The sequence below is a fragment of the Phyllostomus hastatus genome, unplaced genomic scaffold, assembly GCF_019186645.2.
Source record: "Phyllostomus hastatus isolate PE091 unplaced genomic scaffold, TTU_PhHast_1.1 phas_contig_137, whole genome shotgun sequence".
In the NCBI taxonomy this organism is placed as follows: Eukaryota; Metazoa; Chordata; class Mammalia; order Chiroptera; family Phyllostomidae; genus Phyllostomus; species Phyllostomus hastatus.
The window spans coordinates 3789778-3809106 of record NW_025333583.1 but is presented as its reverse complement, the minus strand read 5'-3'; positions in this window follow the sequence as shown (position 1 = coordinate 3809106).

Sequence of the window (19329 nt, the reverse complement as noted above, 5' to 3'; positions counted from 1 at the left end):
ATATTTGTTCTAGTTCTGTGAAATGTGTCATCGAAATCCTGATAGGGATTGTATTAAATCTATAGATTGGTTTGGGTCATATGGACATTTTAATGATGTTAATTCTTCCTATCCATGAACACAGTATGTGCTTCCACTTATTTGTGCCTTCTTCAGTTTCTTTCTTTGGTGTCTTATAATTTTCTGAGTATAGCTTTTTTACATTCTTGGTTAGGTTTATTCTTAGGTATTTTATTATTTTTGAAGCAATTATGAATGAGACTGTCTTCTTAATTTCTCTTTCTGTTAGCTCATTTTTGGCATATAAAAATGCAACTAATGTCTGGATCTTAATTTTGTAACCTGCTTCTTTGTGGATTCATTTTCAGTTTAGTAGTTTCTCAGTCGAATCTTTGGTGTTCTCTATGTACAATATCATGTCATCTGCAAATAGTGACAGTTCTACTTCTTCCTTTCCAATTTGGTTGTCTTGTATTTCTTCTTCTTGTCTGATTTCTGTGGCTAGGACTTCCAGTACCTTCAGAGCATTTCATCCCAAAGCGGCAGAATATACATACTTTTCAAATGAACAAAGAATGTTTTCTAGGATAGACCACATGTTAGGACATAAAACAAGTCTAAATAAATTTAAGAAGATTGAAATCATATCAAGCATCTTCTCTGACCACAATGCTATGAAACTAGAAATCAACCACAAGAAGAACACTGGAAAACACACAAAGACATGAAAGCTAAAAAACATATTAATACACAGTGAGTGGGCCAACAATGAGATCAAGGAAGAAATCAAAAGATACCTTGAAACAAATGAAAATGAGGACACAAAAATCCAAAATCTGTGGGACACTAGGAAAGCCACCCTAAGAAGGAGATTCATAGCATTACAGCCCTGTCTCAAAGGAAGAAGAAAAGCTCAAAAGAACAATCTAACCTTATACTTAATGGAACTTGAAGAAGAACAACACACAAAGCCCAAAGTGAGTAGGAGGAAGGAAACAATAAAGATTAGAACAGAAATAAACTAGAGTCTAAAAAAAAGCATACAAAAGATCAATGAATCCAAGAGTTTCTTCTTTGAAAAGATAAACAAGATTGGCAAACCTGTAACCAGACTCATCAAGAAAAAACAAGGAGGACCCAAATAAATAAATAAAATCAGAAATGAAAGAGGAAAAATAACCACTGACAGCAAAGAAACACAAAGGACTGTGAGGAAATATTACTAATTACATGCCAACAAACTGGACAACATGGAAAAAGTGATACATTCCTAGATGCATACAATAATCAGAAGAATCAGAGAATCTGAGTAGATGGATTACACCTAGTGAAAGTGAAACAATAATAAAAAAAAATCCCCAGCAAACAAAAGCCCTAGACTGGATGGCTTCACAGGTGAATTTTACCAAACATTTCGAGGAGAACTAACACCTCTCCTTCTCAAACCTTTTCAAAAAATTCAGTAGGATGGAAGGCTGGCACAATATCCCACTTTCCCATTCTATTTCTGCAAAACAATTTTTATCATGCATTTTCCCTGGCTGGTGTGGCTCAGTGGCTTGAGTGCCAGCCTGCAAACCAAAGGGTTTAACAGTTCGATTCCCAGTCAGGGCACATGCCTGGGTTGCTGGCCAGATCCCCAGTTGGGGGTGCCTGAGAGGCAGCCACACATTGATGTTTCTCTCCCTCTCTCTCTCCCTCCCTTCCTCTCTCTCTAAAAATAAATAAATAAACTCTTTAAAAAATTCATCATCCATTTATGCTGCAAACATTGATTTAGTATATAACATTTAAAGTGACCATTCTAAGTGCTCAGTGTAGAAAAGATCTGCTTTGAAGAAATAAGTAATACATGCCAAGGGTGTGATAATAATCCACATAGAGTGACAAGGAGGAAATCACTGGGTCTGCTGTGCAGTCAAAGAAACCAGGTGAGGACACATCATCCTAGAAGAAGGTCTTGAAGGTTGAGTGGGAGTTGGACAGGGTGGAAGAGATTTGTTTGAAGAAAAGGGGAAATAACTAGACTTATGAAAACAGTGTTGTGGCACACATTTTTGTTTAAAATAATGATGGAATATATAATTGAGAGTGAGGATAACTGAAAAGTCGAGGAAAACATATGTTTGTGTGACTGTATGTGCATTATTTTGTAATACAGAGACACAAAGTCAGTGAGGATATAGATTTGAACCACATAATTAACAAGGACCTACGCACATGTAGAGATCATTGCATCCGACTTCAAAATATGTATTTTTAAGGAGAATTTAGTTTTAGAGGGGTTTTAGGTTCACAACAGAGTTGAGAAAATGGATAAGAGAGTTCCATATGCCCCATTCCCACCAACTCACACCCCCCCAGCTACGAACACAGTGCAACATTTATTACAGTTGATGAGCCTAAATTGACCTATCATTCACTTTTGGTGATGGATGAGTTGTGACAAATGTATAATGACACAGAGATTCATGCACATTATAATATCATACAGAATGTCAAATCATCTCTTTTGGCAAATGGTGCCTTTTAGGAAATTTGTCTGTTCTACCTAGGTTATCAAATTGGTGGGCATGGCATACAGTTGAGATCTGTAGTAATGTCTTTTCTTCTATTTTGATACTAGTAATTTGTGTCTTCTCTTTTTCTCGTTCAGCTTGGTTAGAAGTTTATCAATTTTATTGCTTCCAAAAAACAGCTTGTGGTTTCATTGATTTTCTGTTGATTTCTTGTTTTGAAGTCCATGATTTCTGCTCCTCTAATTCTTATTATAGCTTTTATTCTGTTTACTTTGGATATCATTTGCTCTTGTTTCTAGTTTCCTAAGGTAGGGCTTAAATTATAGATTTAGATCTTCCTTCTTTTCTAATGCGTGCATCCAATGCTGTGAACTTCCTTCTCAGCACTGCTTTTGCTGCATCCCTTACATTTTTGTAACTTATATTTTTATCTTATGCATTTTTTAAAATACCCATGGAACATATATTAAAAAAATAACAGATATTTGAACAAAAGGAATACACAAACTATATCAAAGGATTCAAATCCTGCCATTTATTTATTTATGTATTTATTTATTGCCATTCATAATATGAAAATTATAAAAATCAATAACAAAGTATGATTTTAAAGTTTACAAATATCTTAGAATTAAGAAATACACTTTTAAATAGTTCAAATATCTTTAAAAAACATAATGGAAATTAAAAAATAAATTGAAATGACCTATAACACATATATAAAATCAATTGTGAGATGTGGCTAGTTCAGCACTTTGAGGAACATTTATATTCTTAGATACTTATATACATTTACAAAATTTAAAAATTACAGAAATTAGAAAAACAATAGGAAAACATACCCAAGGCATGTAGAAGGTAAATAATAATAAAAGTGACAGCACAACTTAATAAAACAGAATACAAACACACAAGGGAGTGGTTCAATAAAGCCAAAAAATAGTTCTTTAAAGAACAAAAAAGAAATGATAACCCCCTGGTGAAATTGATAGAGTAAATAGAATGGAAGGCACAATAGTAAGGGTAAAATAAGAACCTATAGTAGATTATTAGAAGATAAATAAACAGAAAATAGCCCATGCCATAGTAGAAATTAAAGAGTTAACAAGCAAACTGGTGATAAAACTGGACAACTTTAGACAAAATGGAAAAATCCAGCTTATTGAAACTTAATAAGCAATAGAAAATTACAGTAGACCTACGATTATTAAGGTAAGTTATTGAGTTAATTATTGAAAGAATAGCCAGGTCCAATTGACTTCACTGGGCAGTTGTAACATTCAAAGAAAAGATAATTACAAAATAGTACAGGGTCTCCCAAAGATGGCTTAGCCAGTACATTGCAGGGTTGAGGAGGAGGTGAGAGAAGCCAGGCTAAAGCTGAAGCATTGGAGTAGGCTATTGAGGTCCTCACGTCCCAGAACTCCTTTAAAAAGTTCAAGGCATATTTGCAGTCTCAGAGTGATCACTCCCTTTCTGGGTCAGACCTCTGCTGTTTGTAGTGTAAGCACCAGCTTTTCAGCGTGGAGCCAGTATAGCCTAAACCCGCAACGGCATGAGTGGGGGGTTGCTGACTGGGGCCTGCCCCGAAAGGTGAAAAGAATCTATGGAGTCCTTGGGGCAGGAAGAGGAAAAAGGTCTTTCAGCAGCTACAACAGGATGGAAGTTATTATCTCCACAGCTGATGTTGCACATTCTTACGAAGATATATGATTTAATAAGCCCACTCCTTATCCTCACTATGTGTTATACATATTTTTTTTCTTACTTCTGCAGCTTGTTTCAAAGTCATTTCCTGGGCTTGGAATTTCCTCTTTGCTTATCTCACTTCCAACTATTATTCAAATCACGGCTCAGATCATCTTTTTCTTTGATGTTTTCTGCAACCGATCAGCAGATCCTGCTTATTTAGCAGTAGGGGGAGGTTGGTGGGACATGTGTGGAGAGATGGGGAGGGACTGTGGGGGGAGTGGGTAGTGCCCCTAGGGGTGTCTTTCTGAGCCACTTCCACCTTGAGTAACTTTCATCTCTTTGCGGCAGGAATGATGTCATTTCTTTTTGCAGCGTCCTTATGTATCGCTTCCACCCAATGTACACTTACAGAGTCGTTACTGATGACACATGCATTGTCATGCCTGGAACTCGACTACAGCAGCTTGAAAGGGTTTTATATTGGGAGCTTATTTCATGTTTGTTAAAGGCAGATAAAGTAGTGTCTTCTCATAATATATATGAAGAAAAGGTCATGCCATTCTCAAGTATCATGATATAACAAGGTCGGAAGTTCTTTGAGAGTAAAACCCCTATTTGGTATGTGCATTGTTCATTTAATGTAATATTAACAGTGCTGGATATTGATGCTACATTGTCTATGTCATGTAATTAATGTTTTGCTGATAATGTGTTTAATGCCTACTCCAAGTATTTCTAATTCTTTCCTTCTCATAATACTCAAGGTTTAAGAAGAAAGTATTGCAAGGTATTAAATAAGATTAGTATATTCAATTGGGGCTTTTACCAAATTCAGATTTGCCATCCTTACATATGCAATGATTAACTCAGAAATAATAGGCATATATAACTTAGCTTAATCAGCAACAGTAACTTCATACATTTATTGTATCCATTCATTCAACAAATATGTACTATGAGCCAGGCAATGTTAGGAACTTGAAACAGAATGTATTTAAGATAGACATGTATCCTGCCCTCCTGGAAATCATCCTAGCTGAGGGAGAAAGACATCATATTAGAAATTACAAAATTGATCATTAGTTCCAATTGTGGCAAGTGTCCAGGAGAATTATTACGTCCTAGGATGCCTGGATTGGTCTCGCATGGAGCTGGGGGTGCCCTGCATCTTCTATTCGGTTTCTTGGGAGTCAGAAACCAGAGTTTGGCATCACCTTTGGAGTAAACAAAGAAGCTGCTACCCAAATGCAAACACAGAAACACGGGAAAACATACTCCTGCCTCTCAGAATTCAATGATCTTAATAAGGATAGCTGTACAATGGCCTTTGAAAATTAAATGAATAGTCGAAGACACAATTTATGTGCTTTAAAAGTCAAAGTTAACACTACTCTAAAATCGTAGTTCCTGTGTATCTCCCTGTCAAGTACTAAGTAAGACTCAGGAATGAATCGTGGAATGCGTGCTTTGGAGAAATCTGTTCGGAGCCATTGCCGCTTGAACTCCAGTTGAGGCGGGTATTATTGTCACGTGAAGACATATGTCCAAGGTTTTAGAACAATATACCCCAACCTTTTCATTTCTTCTCCTGTGTGGTTTATTTTGCTCACTGATAGTCTAATTTTACAATTGTACAACAGAAAAAAGTGACAGAGTACAACATTTGTTTTGGAGGGAGTATTTGCATTTCTGCCAATGATGGAATTAAAGATCTTTTTTGATAAAGTATGTCATTTCATGGAATCCTGAAGAGTAATGTGCTGTCAATCTAAAAATGTATTAAAAGTGTGCCTTTAGAAAAAACTTATTTGGAAAATTTTATTGTTATAACTCGATTGGTTTCCTGTAGCTGTTTCACCACAGACTTAATGTGGTTTTCCGTTCTAGCTAAAAACAACACACTTCTACCTCTTTTCAGTTTGGGACTTTGAACATTCAAGGTCCGTTTCGCTGGGCTGAAATCGAGGTGTGGGCAGGACTACACTCTCCTGCCTTCCCCGGTTTCTAGAGCTGCCTTTCTCGCTTTCCTTTGTTCCTGCCCCGCCCTGCTTGCATCTTCAAAGCCAGCCATGGAAATCACCGGTCTGCTTTATCTTCCCATCGCTGTCTTCTCTTCCTTTCTGTTTGGAAGTCCCTGCCTCTTTCTTATGAGAACACTGTAGATAGTTTAGGGACTATCAAAGTAACCCCGGGTAACCTTGCCATCTTAAGAATCACTTATTTAAACACCCTTTTTGTGTTACAAAGTAAAAATTCACGGGTCCAAAAGACGAGCACATAGACATCTTTGGCGTGGGGGCTCCCTCGCATTATTCTTAGAGATCTGGGAGGAGCCCAGATGTGTACATTTTATCTTTGAATGAGATAATACATCCTTAAATTCTTTCCAAATTTTTCTTTGGTTTTACTGAACTCCTTAATACGAAGTTTCTTCCCCTTGTCTCCGCTTGGAGGAAGGTGAACAGCTTGTTCACTCTTCTGCCAGTTAATAACAGGGAAAGTCTCTGTCCTCTTGTCGTTATACATTGGGATTGACAGCCACAGTCTCCATACACTCCTGCTATTGCAAGGGCAAGTGCCATAGTTTTTCTTCTCATGGGGGAAACTTGGATCCTTTTGTGCAGGAGTGAATTTTCTTACTCATTTGCTCAGGAGTATCAAAACAATTGTATCCAGAATGAAGAAAAAATTGTTAAAATATCCATGCCAAACCAAACACTATACTACTTTCCAATTCTAAAGAATGATCTCTTTTTCTTGATTTTCTTGATATCTATTTCTTGAAACAACTTTGGTTTTATCATTCTATATGTATTCTTGATACTAACAATTAAAACTCTGGACTAGAATGAAATTATCATCCTGGAATCCATACTTAGTAAAGGAAGCCACAGAGAGTAGACAGTGGTTTAGAACATATCAAAAAAACTGAACAGATCTTCAACTGTTTCCTCCAAATATGTGTCAGTTAAGATGTATTCAGTTTGAGACACAGGAAATCCAACTCAAGTTTGCAAAAAATAATACAAAGGATTTTTTGTTTGTTTCAATAACTAAATGAAGGTCTAGTTATACAACGGTTCCAGGTTTGATTTAATGCTATTGTGTGGTATCTCATCGCTTCCCGTTTCTCTGCTTTACCTTCCACACCATCTTCCTCTTCTGGACAAATTCCAGCCACCAAAAGCACACTCATATTGAGAATAGGCGAATGGAATTGTCTCTCATCAGCTGGCACAAAGCCAGCACTACCACACCTTCTGCTGAATCCATAGGTTAAGAGTTCAAGCATCTCCAGGTTTGTTCATCTGATCTACATAGGTCATCAACCATTAAGTGACTTTTATCAATGCTCTCACTTTAAATTTAAGGAGTAGAGATTCTAGATTGTGATAGAATGGAATTAGAGGAAATCTCTTGATCTCTTTTTTTAAGGAGTGTCTGGTTTAGGTGTATTTTGCATACATTATGGCCAGAAAAAATGACATCAGAGATCAATAGTTGGTGCTAAAACTCACATCACATTGCCCAAATACCTCTCAATGCCCAAAGAGTGGATTTACACCAAAGCTTTGAAGCCATTTGTTGCTGCTGTCAGAATTTATTTATAAATACTGACAGGCTTTAAATCATTTATGCCTTACCCAGGTTTCTCCATTTTTCTCTTCAGTACTGAAATCCACCAATTTTGTTATTCCTCTCAAGACTGTTATGGAAAGATAAACTATGTAGTGGTTAAAGGGGTAGTTGGTATGTCCTTTGTGTTTAAGGTTAGGTGTGTTAGTTAGTTATTGCTGTATATAAAAAAATCACCCCCCAATTTAATGGATTGAAATAGCACCCATTTACTATCTTGTAGTTTCGGTGAGTCAGGGGTGCACTCAGCTTTGCAGGGTGCCTTAGCTTCAGAATCCCTTACAAGGCTGCAGGTCAGATGTCGTGAGCACTGGGGTCTCATCGCCAAGCTGTGCTGTGGTGAGATCTACTTCCAGGCTCACGCGACTGTTAGCAGGGCTCAGATTCCTGCGGGAGGTTGGAATGAGGGCCTCAGTTTCTTGATAGTTATTGATTCTTTGCTACCCAAGCCTCCTCGATATGACTGCTTCATCAAAGCCAAAAATTGAGAAAACCTGCAAGCCGGGTAGAAGTGAATATCTTGCCTTATGTAATCTTGAAAGTGACATTCTATCCTTTCAGAAGCAAGTCACTACGCCGGCCCAGACTCACGGAGAGGGAACTGCACCAGGGCATGGCTCTATGAGGGTGTTTCCACTTTTATTAATCAACCTGTTTATTGAGTTCATGTAGTGCAAAGACCTTTACGAAGCATCCCGAATAACTATAAGAGATAGAAGGGCTGTGGTGAGATTTTTAGAGTTGATTTTCCATTAGATCGAGAATAGGACAATTCATTCCTTCTCTGGAAAAAAAAACTCAAAAAGGACGAAAGTATGTTTTTAATCCTTAATGTAAGAGAAGGCAACGTGCAAGTTTCAGTGCTGCTGTGCCCAGGAGAGCTCGGCTGTGGATTTCCGGTCACCTGGTGGCTGGAGAACACCCAGAGGCCTAAAGCATAGCACATGCCGTGGGGCGGGCAGGGCTGTCCGTATCCTCCAGGCGCACCTTCTCCATACCTCCTCCTGTTTACCTTCCCCAGAGCTGGAGGAGGAAAGTGGCCTTTAGACTCACTGGCACAACGTCTGGAATTATGCAAACCAAGACTTTGGAAACGTATCCTGCTCTTGGATGCTATGCTTCTTGGCACCAGCCATTTTTTTCCTAAAGAACTCTTGAAGAAAAACACAGACTGGCAACATTAATCTTTCCCCAGATATCTTTAAAATATGGTCACGGACCATTGTAGAGAAACAACAGATATGTAAGTTTGGAACGGCAAAAATCAACCATTTTGTGGAGAAGATAACTTTAGTTTTACTCCTTACATATCTGTACAGGCCCTGGAAAGAAAATTTGGAAGGAGAGATGATAACAGTATTTCATCACGGGGCTCAAGTTCTTCCCTTGCCCCCCTTGCCAACACCCCCGAAGTCCTGCTATGTACTAAATGTGTGACCTTGAAAAGGTGACTTCATCTGTCAGCTCTAGGCAAGCGTCCCAACAAAAGTGAGAACTTTCGGTATGGTTGTGAGGGTTAAGGATATTAAAGCCATGAAAGTACAAAAGAAAGTGCTTTATCTATAAATCCTGTTTCTCATCTCTGCCGGATATGCAGAAATTGCTGGAGGCACACACTCTTGAAAGAATTCTTTAATATCTCAGGGGCAGGTGAACACTGCATCTTCATTCACTTCAGGCTCCTTGGGAAAGGGTCCTAATGGACAGGAAGTACTCACAGCGGATGAAGACATGAACGGGGCCAAAGAGGCGGTATGGCATCACCCAGCTGGCTGGCCAACTCAGAAAGACACAAACCAGCAAAGCTGTCAACAAAATATTTATAACACAGATCAGAGATTTTTGGAAAAAGAAAAACAGTTAACTCTGGACTTGGAAGAAGGACGGGGAAGACATAGAAACTCTCATTTGTCTTTTCTCCTCCACAGTCTCTCTGACCCCAAGGAAACAATGAACAATGGAAGCCTGGGGAGGAATCAAAGGTTAAAAGACTGAAAGGGTTTGAACACTGGGGTGTTTATGGGGGCAGGGCAAAGAAGGAGGGACGTTGATACTGTGAACTTTAGACCAGGGCTGGCCTTGGGGAACTTTTGGATGTTTTGAACAGCTACCACCTTCAAGGTTTCTGATTTTTACATTGATGCTTCTTCATTTTAGGGGGTGGAAGGTAGATGTGGCCTGGACGACAAAGGTAGGGTCCCAGGAAGACACTGGGAGCTGGGTATGTGGGGCTGGCCCTAAGCTCAGGAATGAGAGCTCCTGGGTTCTTTGGATTGCTGCCCTTGGTGTACTGCTCACCAGCGCTGCAGCCTGGGAAGGAAGCAGGGCTCTGGGAGGGGTGGGGGGGGGGTGCTCTGGGTGCAGACAAAAATGAGCTTCTATTTGTTTGACTGGCGCTTGCTTCCCTTGTTAGGAATTAAGGCATCCGAATGGTCATTCACGGATGAGCCCATTAAAATGTATTTACTAAGCTTCATTTTTCTTTTCTCCATTCATTAACATTTCAGTTTTTTAGCTTTTTGCATTATTTTGCAAATACCAAGTCTTAGGACCAGAGAAGGAGGGAAAACACAATTCTGAAAATAAATGGAATCCTGCTGAGACATTCCAGCCTAAAGTAAATACTGCTGCTGCTTACATTGTGCAATGCTCTTGCTTCTTTTATGGAGGTCTCCAGTGCCCTATTTCTATATTATTATATGAAGTGCAATTAGACTCTGAGAATCACTAAGGAACAGATTGCTTTGAGAACTTAGGGCTGATTTTAATGAGTGATTTGTAGTTGTGTTCTGTATTGCCTTCCAAAATTTAATAAAGCTCTTTCAAAGTCTGAAACTCCATTGGCAAAGAAAAAAAACAACTATGAGTGATTATTTTATTTCACGCAGCTAAGATAATAAAATAGTGCTTCATCATCAAACTAAAAAGTGAAAACACTGGGCTAGGAGTTGGGTTCTTCTCAGGCCTCTGAGCAAGTTCCCTTGTCTACATGATAAGATTAGACCAGCTGTCTCCAAGTAAGACAGCTCAGGGCAGAAAGGAAAGGTGAATGAACGCGTCAAGTTGGGCTTGATGGCACCATGTGCCATGGGTAACCGACTAGCTCTTCAGTGGTTACAAGCTTTAATGACTCAATCCATGCCGTGATTTCAAAGTTCCCCCCTCTCAAGGGGCAGCATATATTTCCCCATTCCTTGACTTTAGTTCAGCCATGTGACTGGCTCTTTCCACTTTAAAGAGACAGACATGAAGACAAGCCATGAAGCTAGACACCAAGAGGACTTGTGTGTTCCTTTGATCTTTCCATTCCCGTCATGGCCATGAGGAGAAGCGGTCCAGCTAATCTGCCACGGTGGTGAAGATTGAGGGAAACGTGGAGTAGAACCAAGCCACATCGGAATGTCCCAGCCTAGTCTAGTTGAACGCAGCTGATCCCCAGACACATGAACAAAACAAATGCTTATTGTTCTTTGCTGCTGAGCTTCTGAGGCTCTTTACTAGGCAACATAATCAGGGCCATGGAACTAATCTGCTCTGTTTACTCTGGATGAATTCCCCTCTCGGCAGCATGAGGGTGTTAGGATAGGGCTGCTGTCCCGAATTCAGATCGCCTTCAAGGCAGGAAGGAAAAGTAAATGAGGGGAAGAAGGTGGTGTTTGATGCCCCATCACATACTCCTTCTAAAAATGGTAGCTGCCGCTCAGCTCCTGCCAAAAGGGATCGTTCTGAAAAATATAGAAGTTGTGTTGCCAAATCTACCTTTTTTCCCTACAAGCTATAAATCTGGATTTTAAAATGTGAAATTTTGAAAACTTTAGTCTCGAAACTAAATGAAATCGTTGTAGCACTCTGAATTGGCAGGGTGCACGTCACAGGGTCACCCTCAGCATTCTCTGGATCAGAGTGCGTATGCAGGTCACTGTCAGTAATCAGCTCTAATGTTCAGTAATCACTAGTACTCAATGCGTTGCAAGTCTATACTGTGTCTGCCACCTTATCCAAGGGGTATTTGCATTAAATGAGCTCAGCAAAAATTCGATGTAAGTATATCACAAAACATGCTTCTTTTGTCCCCAGTGGAATAGCTTACAAATATGGTCAAGGCATAAAGGTTAGAAACACCAAACAAAAAACCAGACAAAACTACCCAACTACTAAATCTTCAGCTACTTCTCAGGCTTGAAAATAACCAACTTACTTATTTATGGAAACTCACTTTTATTTATTTTACTAAAGTGATTTTATGGTGCAACTAAAAAATTATTCTTATTACTCAGGATCTTAATTTTTAAGATGATCTATTGTTATTATTTGAAGCCATGCAAGTTCTACTCCTGAAGTGTAATATGTGTTTATCAGAGGACAATGGAAATGGTTAACTTCTTATATAATTTTTCTTAATAAATCGGCCATTAACTGGAAGAACGGCCTGGTGTGTCTGTTAAGGGAAAGGAAACCAGAAAGTGAACCCTTCATTGAAGTCTTCATTAGCTGCTGATTAGGCCAATCTAAGGGCTCCCATCTCCAGGTTTCCTTGAATGAGGATTATAAACCCAGGATAATTAAGTGGGAGGAATATAACCTCTTCACGGGGTTCTTGAGTGGATTAATGGTTATATGTACACGACTTGCAAAACAGAGATTGTGTGTGTGTGTCAATTTAATTTTAAAAATTTTACTTAGATCCCATCCAAATGTGTACTGGACACAGGGCAAAGCTGTGCGCAGAACACAGGGGACGCTCTGAAATAACGTACAATTAAATGGAAACTAAATGGAGAAAGCAGCACCTGGGGAGATTTCATTTTATATTTAGAACGAAAGGTTAAGGTACATTAGTTATTATTGCTTTATACCTCATTCTACTTGGAAAAGCTTCTCTCCATGTTATGTTCTCTGCTATTTCTTTTCCTTCACGGTTTTTCAGATTCCTTAACCAAAAAACAGTAAGGGGGTTGATTAATACTTGGTACAATAACCCACTGCAGTAAATCCTTGAATCTCATTTGACAGAATGAGGAAAATGAAGCTCAGGGGATCTAGTACATCTGTTGAAATATCACTGCTTCCTAGAAGTCTTCCTTGGTTCCCACCTGTGAGCATCCTCACCCCATGGCATGCTTCTGTTCCAGCCCTTGGAACACTTTACAGTGGGAGTCATTTACTTTCTGCCTCCTCTGCTGCACCGTGAACTCTGGGAGGCTAGCGTTTGGCAGTGTTACCAGAAAGGTAGGAGAAATGTTTACATTTGGCCAAGCTCATATGACCACAATCAAGGTTTTCCCAAAGAGAAATCTTCTGCACTTCCTACTGCACTGCTACTTCAAAAACTGAAGACTTGGTAAACATTTTATAAAATTTTTCTTCAATAGGCAAATGGGATCGCATCAAACTAAAAAGCTTCTGCATAGCAAAGGAAATGATCAGAGTGATAAGATAACCTATCGAGTCAGAAAAAAATGTGCAAACCACACAGCTGATAAAGGATTAACATCCAAAACAGAAAGAACTAAATAACACAAAACAAACAACCTGATTTAAAAATGGGGCAAAGGACCTGAATAGACATTTTTGAAAAGAATACTTACAAATAGCCAGCAAATATAAATATAAAAATGTTCAACATCACTAATTATCAGGGAGACACGAATCAAAACCAAATGGGATACGCCTCACTCCGATAAGAATGACTATTATCAAAACAGACAAAGGGTAAGTGTTGGTGCGGAAGTGGAGCAAAGGGAATCCCTGTACACACTGTTGGTGGGAATGTACATTGTATAAGCTGTTAATGGAAAACAGTGTAGAGTTTCCTCAAAAAATTAAAAATAGAACTACCGGGTGATTCAGTAACCCTACCTCTGGGTATACACCTAAGGGAACGGAAACAAATGTTTTGAAGAGAGTACTCTTAAGTGTTTTAAATTCACCTGCACTTCATATAAATATTCTTCATTTTCATCTTCATTAGGAATTTTAAATCAATACCCAACATATGATTGGTTAAGGCAGCGTTACCCAAAACTGGCATGTGATCATAATCACTTGGGGTTTTCTGGTCCCAAGCAGACACCATACTCTAGATAGGGAGGGGCTTGGGCATCTGTATTAAAGTGCTCCGGGTGACTGTTATCATAACACATATTTAAAAAATACTGGTTGGACATTGTAGTAGTGTGTATGATGACGGGGATTTTAAAGAAGAAAACAACTATTTTATCCACTTCTATGTCTGAAGACCCAGGAGGCAATTCAAGTTAGAGAATATTTATTTGGAATAGGAATATTTTGGATGACCTGTCTTATTAAGTAAGAAATTAAGCAAGCGAGTGTCGACTACACGTTCATTGCCACAACCCCAGAACTGGGCCCATTGCTGGGCACATTACAGGCTCTCAAGAAACGTTTATTAAATGAATAAATGGATGAATAATTGAACAGAAACCTAGAACTGATACATCCAAAGTCTTTTTTAAGAGCTCAGCCTACCTGTAAAGGCAGATGTAGCAAGATGAATCTATAAAATACTGTCTGATATTGTGTATAATACTAATATTAATATTGTTAATTGATCAATTAAATAATTGAATTACTACACTATCACAATATTAATACGTATTAGTGTCACAATAATTATTACTATTATTATAATATTTATGTTAGTTAATAACAATGTATAAAATGCTTTGGGAGTGCACAAAAAAGAGCAATTAACCCTGGAGGGTGGAGGGACTGGCGCTGTGGGAGGCGGCATGGGGTCACAGGGTCACAGGGAGGACGTGACGTGGGGGTGGGAAGGGAGGTGTACGTGGGGCTGTGAAAGTGCACGCAGAGTTCAGGGCGAGCGCAGCGTCCTGGCCGACTTAGCCTTGAATGAATTTGACTAGTGAATTGCTTTCCATCTTTAAGGTTTTTTTTCTTAATCTGAATGCACAATCTAACAATACTTTGTCTTGTTTGGCTTTTTTCCAGTAAATAGGTTTCATTTGTTAAAAAAAACACTGAAGATTAATTTAAGAAAAAAATGGTACAAACAAACAAACAAACCCCTTTCAGCCACGGAGCTCCTTCTCGCCTGCCTCCCAGGCTGCCTGTGCTTCCTGGGAGCTTCCTGCCTCCTTCCGACCTTGCTCTGCATCCTCTCGCATCCCATCCCGTGCAACAGCTGCTCCAGACTGTGTTTGTGCGAGTCCTTAAAACCGCACTCCATTGAGAAGCTGTGACTTCTACACCCTCTGCCTGAAATGTTTCCCCCTCCGTGGTCTCCCTTCACCCGGACATTTCCTACTCATCTCCCATTCCACAGCCCCAGGAAGGTATCGGCTGCCAAGGTCATCTTTGCGATTTCTCCACACGGGGAAGGCGCTGTGTACGTCTGTTCCAGGTATCCGAACACTCCACATCAAACCCTGTCTATTCTGCTGCAGGGCAGTTTTCTTTGGTCTGGGTCACCACTGTGACTCACCTGCATTTATCACGGGGCCTGAGCATCACACGCATTCAATAGTTTTTTTGTGGAAGAAATGAGGGAACCTGTGCTTTCCCCCTTCCTATCTGGTGTATCGCGTGATTTGGGGCTTTGGGCAGCTGCATCTGAATTTGCCTGGGTCACCGCGTTGGCCCTTACCCAGGGCCCTGCTCTGAGGGTGTTTATGTTCAGACACAAGCATGGAAAACAAGGATTGAGAGAGACCATCTTTGCCTTGTTAGTCAAGTCGGTGGAAACTGTGTGCACTTTGAGAAATGCATTTTTTTTTCCTTCTTTGGGCTATTGAATGTGTTTCCACTGGGATGCAAGTGCAACTTTTTTTGTATTTCAGTAGAACAACAAACAGAATTGATCCAACATGGAAAGGAAATTCATTGGTGGTTCAACATGCCAGTGACTTGTTCCGCTGCTCATAAACATGGTTTTTGGAGATGTTGTAACACAAGACAAAGAGAAACTGAGGTCCCTAGGTATCTACCTCATATTATGTTGGGAATTTAAATATTAAATGGTGGCTTGAAAAAGAGACCTCCACAATACGTTTACCTGTCTGCAATGCTGCAGACTGTTTACTAGCCTGTGAAGCGTGAATTACAGCTTGCTGGTGGCCTCCAGGCACTGCAATGGGCTAGGCTGAAACCTAACGCTCTTCTAGGTGAGAAAAAGAAAAGATCTGATCATTCCACTATCACCTGCTTACTTCCAGGCAGCAGTTCAGAAAATGTTCAATACACTGAGTTCAAACTCAGAGAAACAGGCACCCCATTCAGCCAAGAATTAGATGTTGCATCTGGTAGAACTTAAAGAGACCAGCAAAGGCATTGCTTTGGGGACTGAACAATGTCAGAGGCAGGAAATGCGAGTTGATCGAACATTTAATCTTTTAAAAGTCATTCATTGCACTCATCCTTAATATCAGAAAAATAAAAATTTATTTTCTGACAAAAATGTGCATGAAGAATATGCACAAAATATGTACACATGTTTATTATAGCAGCTTCATTCATAATGGTCCCAAACTGAAAGCAACCAAGTGTCCTTTGACAGGTGAGTGATTAACTACTGCTCAGTAGGGAGATGGACCCAATGGTCCATGTGACAGCTTGAATGAATCTCTGAGAGCAATGCTGAATGAAAACAGTCTCAGAGGGGTACATGCCGTATGATTCCATTTGTATGGAATTCCTGACACGACAAAATTTTGGAGATGGAGAACTGATTGTTGGTTGCCAGGGATTCCAGATGGCTGTGGCTGTAGAAGAGCATCACCAAGGAAACAATGGGGATGGAATGGTTCAGGGCCTTTTCTGTACCCAGATCATGAAGCTGCATAAAGCTACACACATACACATGCATGCACACACACGAGTGTGTACGTGCAATGTTGATGCAATCTGAATGAGCCCTGCAGATGATGCTGATGTCGATCTTGGGTTACACATTGTACTCTAGTTGTGGAGGTTATTGCCATTGTGTGGGGCTGGGATGCGTGGGGTCTCGCTATGCATTCCTTGTGTGTGCACCTTCCTCTGAATCTGCGACTACCGTAGAATGAAATGTTATGAGAAATCATTTTCCCACTTGCAATAGTTAAAATTTCAGTGGAATTTAAGGAAGTGGAACACACGCCCTCACTACATGTCATTGTCATTTGCTTTTGCTTTCTTTTTGCTTTAGGTTATTTCTAGAAGCTTTAGATGGATTGAGAGGATTTAGATGATAACCTGTGATATTGTCAGATTTTTATGCATATGTAGTGTGCGAAATAGTTGATCTATTTATACCCCAAGGTGAACCAACACAGAAATCCCATGGATTGAACAAGTAGACGTTACAGGCAGGCTTGCTCACCTACCTCAGCAGCGCTGAGGGTGAAGGGTGCTGGTGGATGGCAGGCACCACGTTGTACGTTCCTGTACCTGCTCTCACCACGCGGCGGCCATTTTTCATTTGGCGTTTACTACACGTTCCACATGGCACTCGCCCTTTCCCGTGATCAAGGACCCTGTCGACGTATAACAGGTACCATGTAAACGATATAAGTGAACACAGTGTCTACTAGGCATCTTGACTTATATTTAGCATTGCTATCAATGAACACATTTTCACATACAAATGACAGAAAAATACATTCCAACTGAATCAGGCAAAAAGGAAGATGTGGTGACTCATGCAGCAGAAAAGTCCAGGAGTATATTTGCCTTCAGAACTTGCTTCTCTCCATCTTCCCTCTACTTTCTCCATATTGGCTCCATTAGCAACGGGGTTCTGCGCTTGGGGTCACAAGGAGGCCACAGTTGCCTTAATTTTACTCCTTCAACTGGAAGACCAGCTGGATAGTCTTTTGGGATAGTTCCCACAGAAGTCCAAGTATTCTCTCCTTCTCTGGCTAGGTCACATTCCCAGCCCTGAGCCAACCACCGGCAAGGACAACACTGACTGGCCAGACCTGAGTTTACAAGCTTTGCCTTTATATCCAGCAGTGGGGCCCCACAGGAACCTTGCAAACCAATAGCTGGGGGAAGTTGTTCTACCAAAGCAGGAAGCATCTCCTACATTTGGCAGCATCTCCACAATTATCCCTTATCACAGTTTAGAGACTCCTAGACCCTTTTTGTGATGGGCTTATATTGGGGGAAGAGAGATCATCATGAGGCTTTGGAGTGGTTACTGGAGATCTCGTTATTAGCGGTTTGCTTCTTGCCTCCACAGAACACAAATGTAAAATACGATTTATTATTTGATGTGCCATGAAACGTTAACATAGTTTGTATGTCCTATGACGGGCTTGTTTTTGTGTATGTCAATAAATAAGTTTATACTGTTTTTTATTTATTTTTTTTCAGGTTCAGACAGCATCTGTAGATTTCATAATCTGTGCAGCAGTATTGGAGAGCTAATTGGTTTTGGTTTATATTCATCACAGACTTCATTATCTTCATTCCCCTCAAGAGAAATCCTTAACTCAGACTCATAATTTCCTTGCTATCATGGATTGATGGTCTGAAGCATCTAAAATGTGTAATTATGAATGTTAATGGTGCCCCTCTGCAGAGTCCTATTTTTATCTTGTTTCTGTTAATGACCCTGGAAACGGGTGATGCAACAAGAGCTGTCAGGACCTCTCAGGTATGGCAGGTTGTCACTCTGCTTCTGGGTGAGCCGCACCCTCGATGTGGTTCTTTTCCCAGACAAGGTCATGTGAGAGACTCCTAACTGAGGTAGCCGCAAATGCCCAGTATTACGGTCTTTGTATTGCAGACATATTCTGATTTCCTAAAGGCATTCCTCCTGTTGACATTATATTTTGGATTTTGCTCCAGCTTGGATGCACTGCCCAGCTCTGTGTTTGGAGGAACCCATATGTCCTGAGCTTTCAATCAATCACTCACATCTCTGGTTGGAGTTCATATTGACAGCCCATTCTTTCACGTTCTGCCATTATCTTGGCTCTCCTCACCATGACTTATTGTCTTGTCTACTTAATCATTTGCTCATAATATTTCATTTGATAATAACCTTTCTCATATCCCACCATGGTTACTTCTTGGTACTTTGATTGCACTCTTTTTGTAAAGTGTCTCCACTTCAGGTCAAACTACCTGCGTTTCAGTTCTCACTTTCTCTCTCGTCTATCCCTACCCATTAACTTCTCTCCACACTCTACCTACAGTGAAAACTTGGGAACATAACTAACAGTGTCAATAACCTGTCCTTTTCCCTCCATTCCATTATGAAGCCATAGGTTCCTTGGATTTAGGGGTGTTCCTGGTTGCTTAGCAAGAGTACTTGAATTTTCTTTGTGTCCTCAGAACAGAGTAAAAGAGTCAGTGAGTTTGCAAAACAGAAACTTGGGAGAGACATTCCAAGAATGCATAAGTTTGCCCTAAGTCCAGAAGATGCTGTGCAGATACCTGAACTTAAGCGCTTATTCTGTTAACCCACACAAGACATCATGTACTGGGTCAGGAGAGCCTATCACTCAGAGGCAGT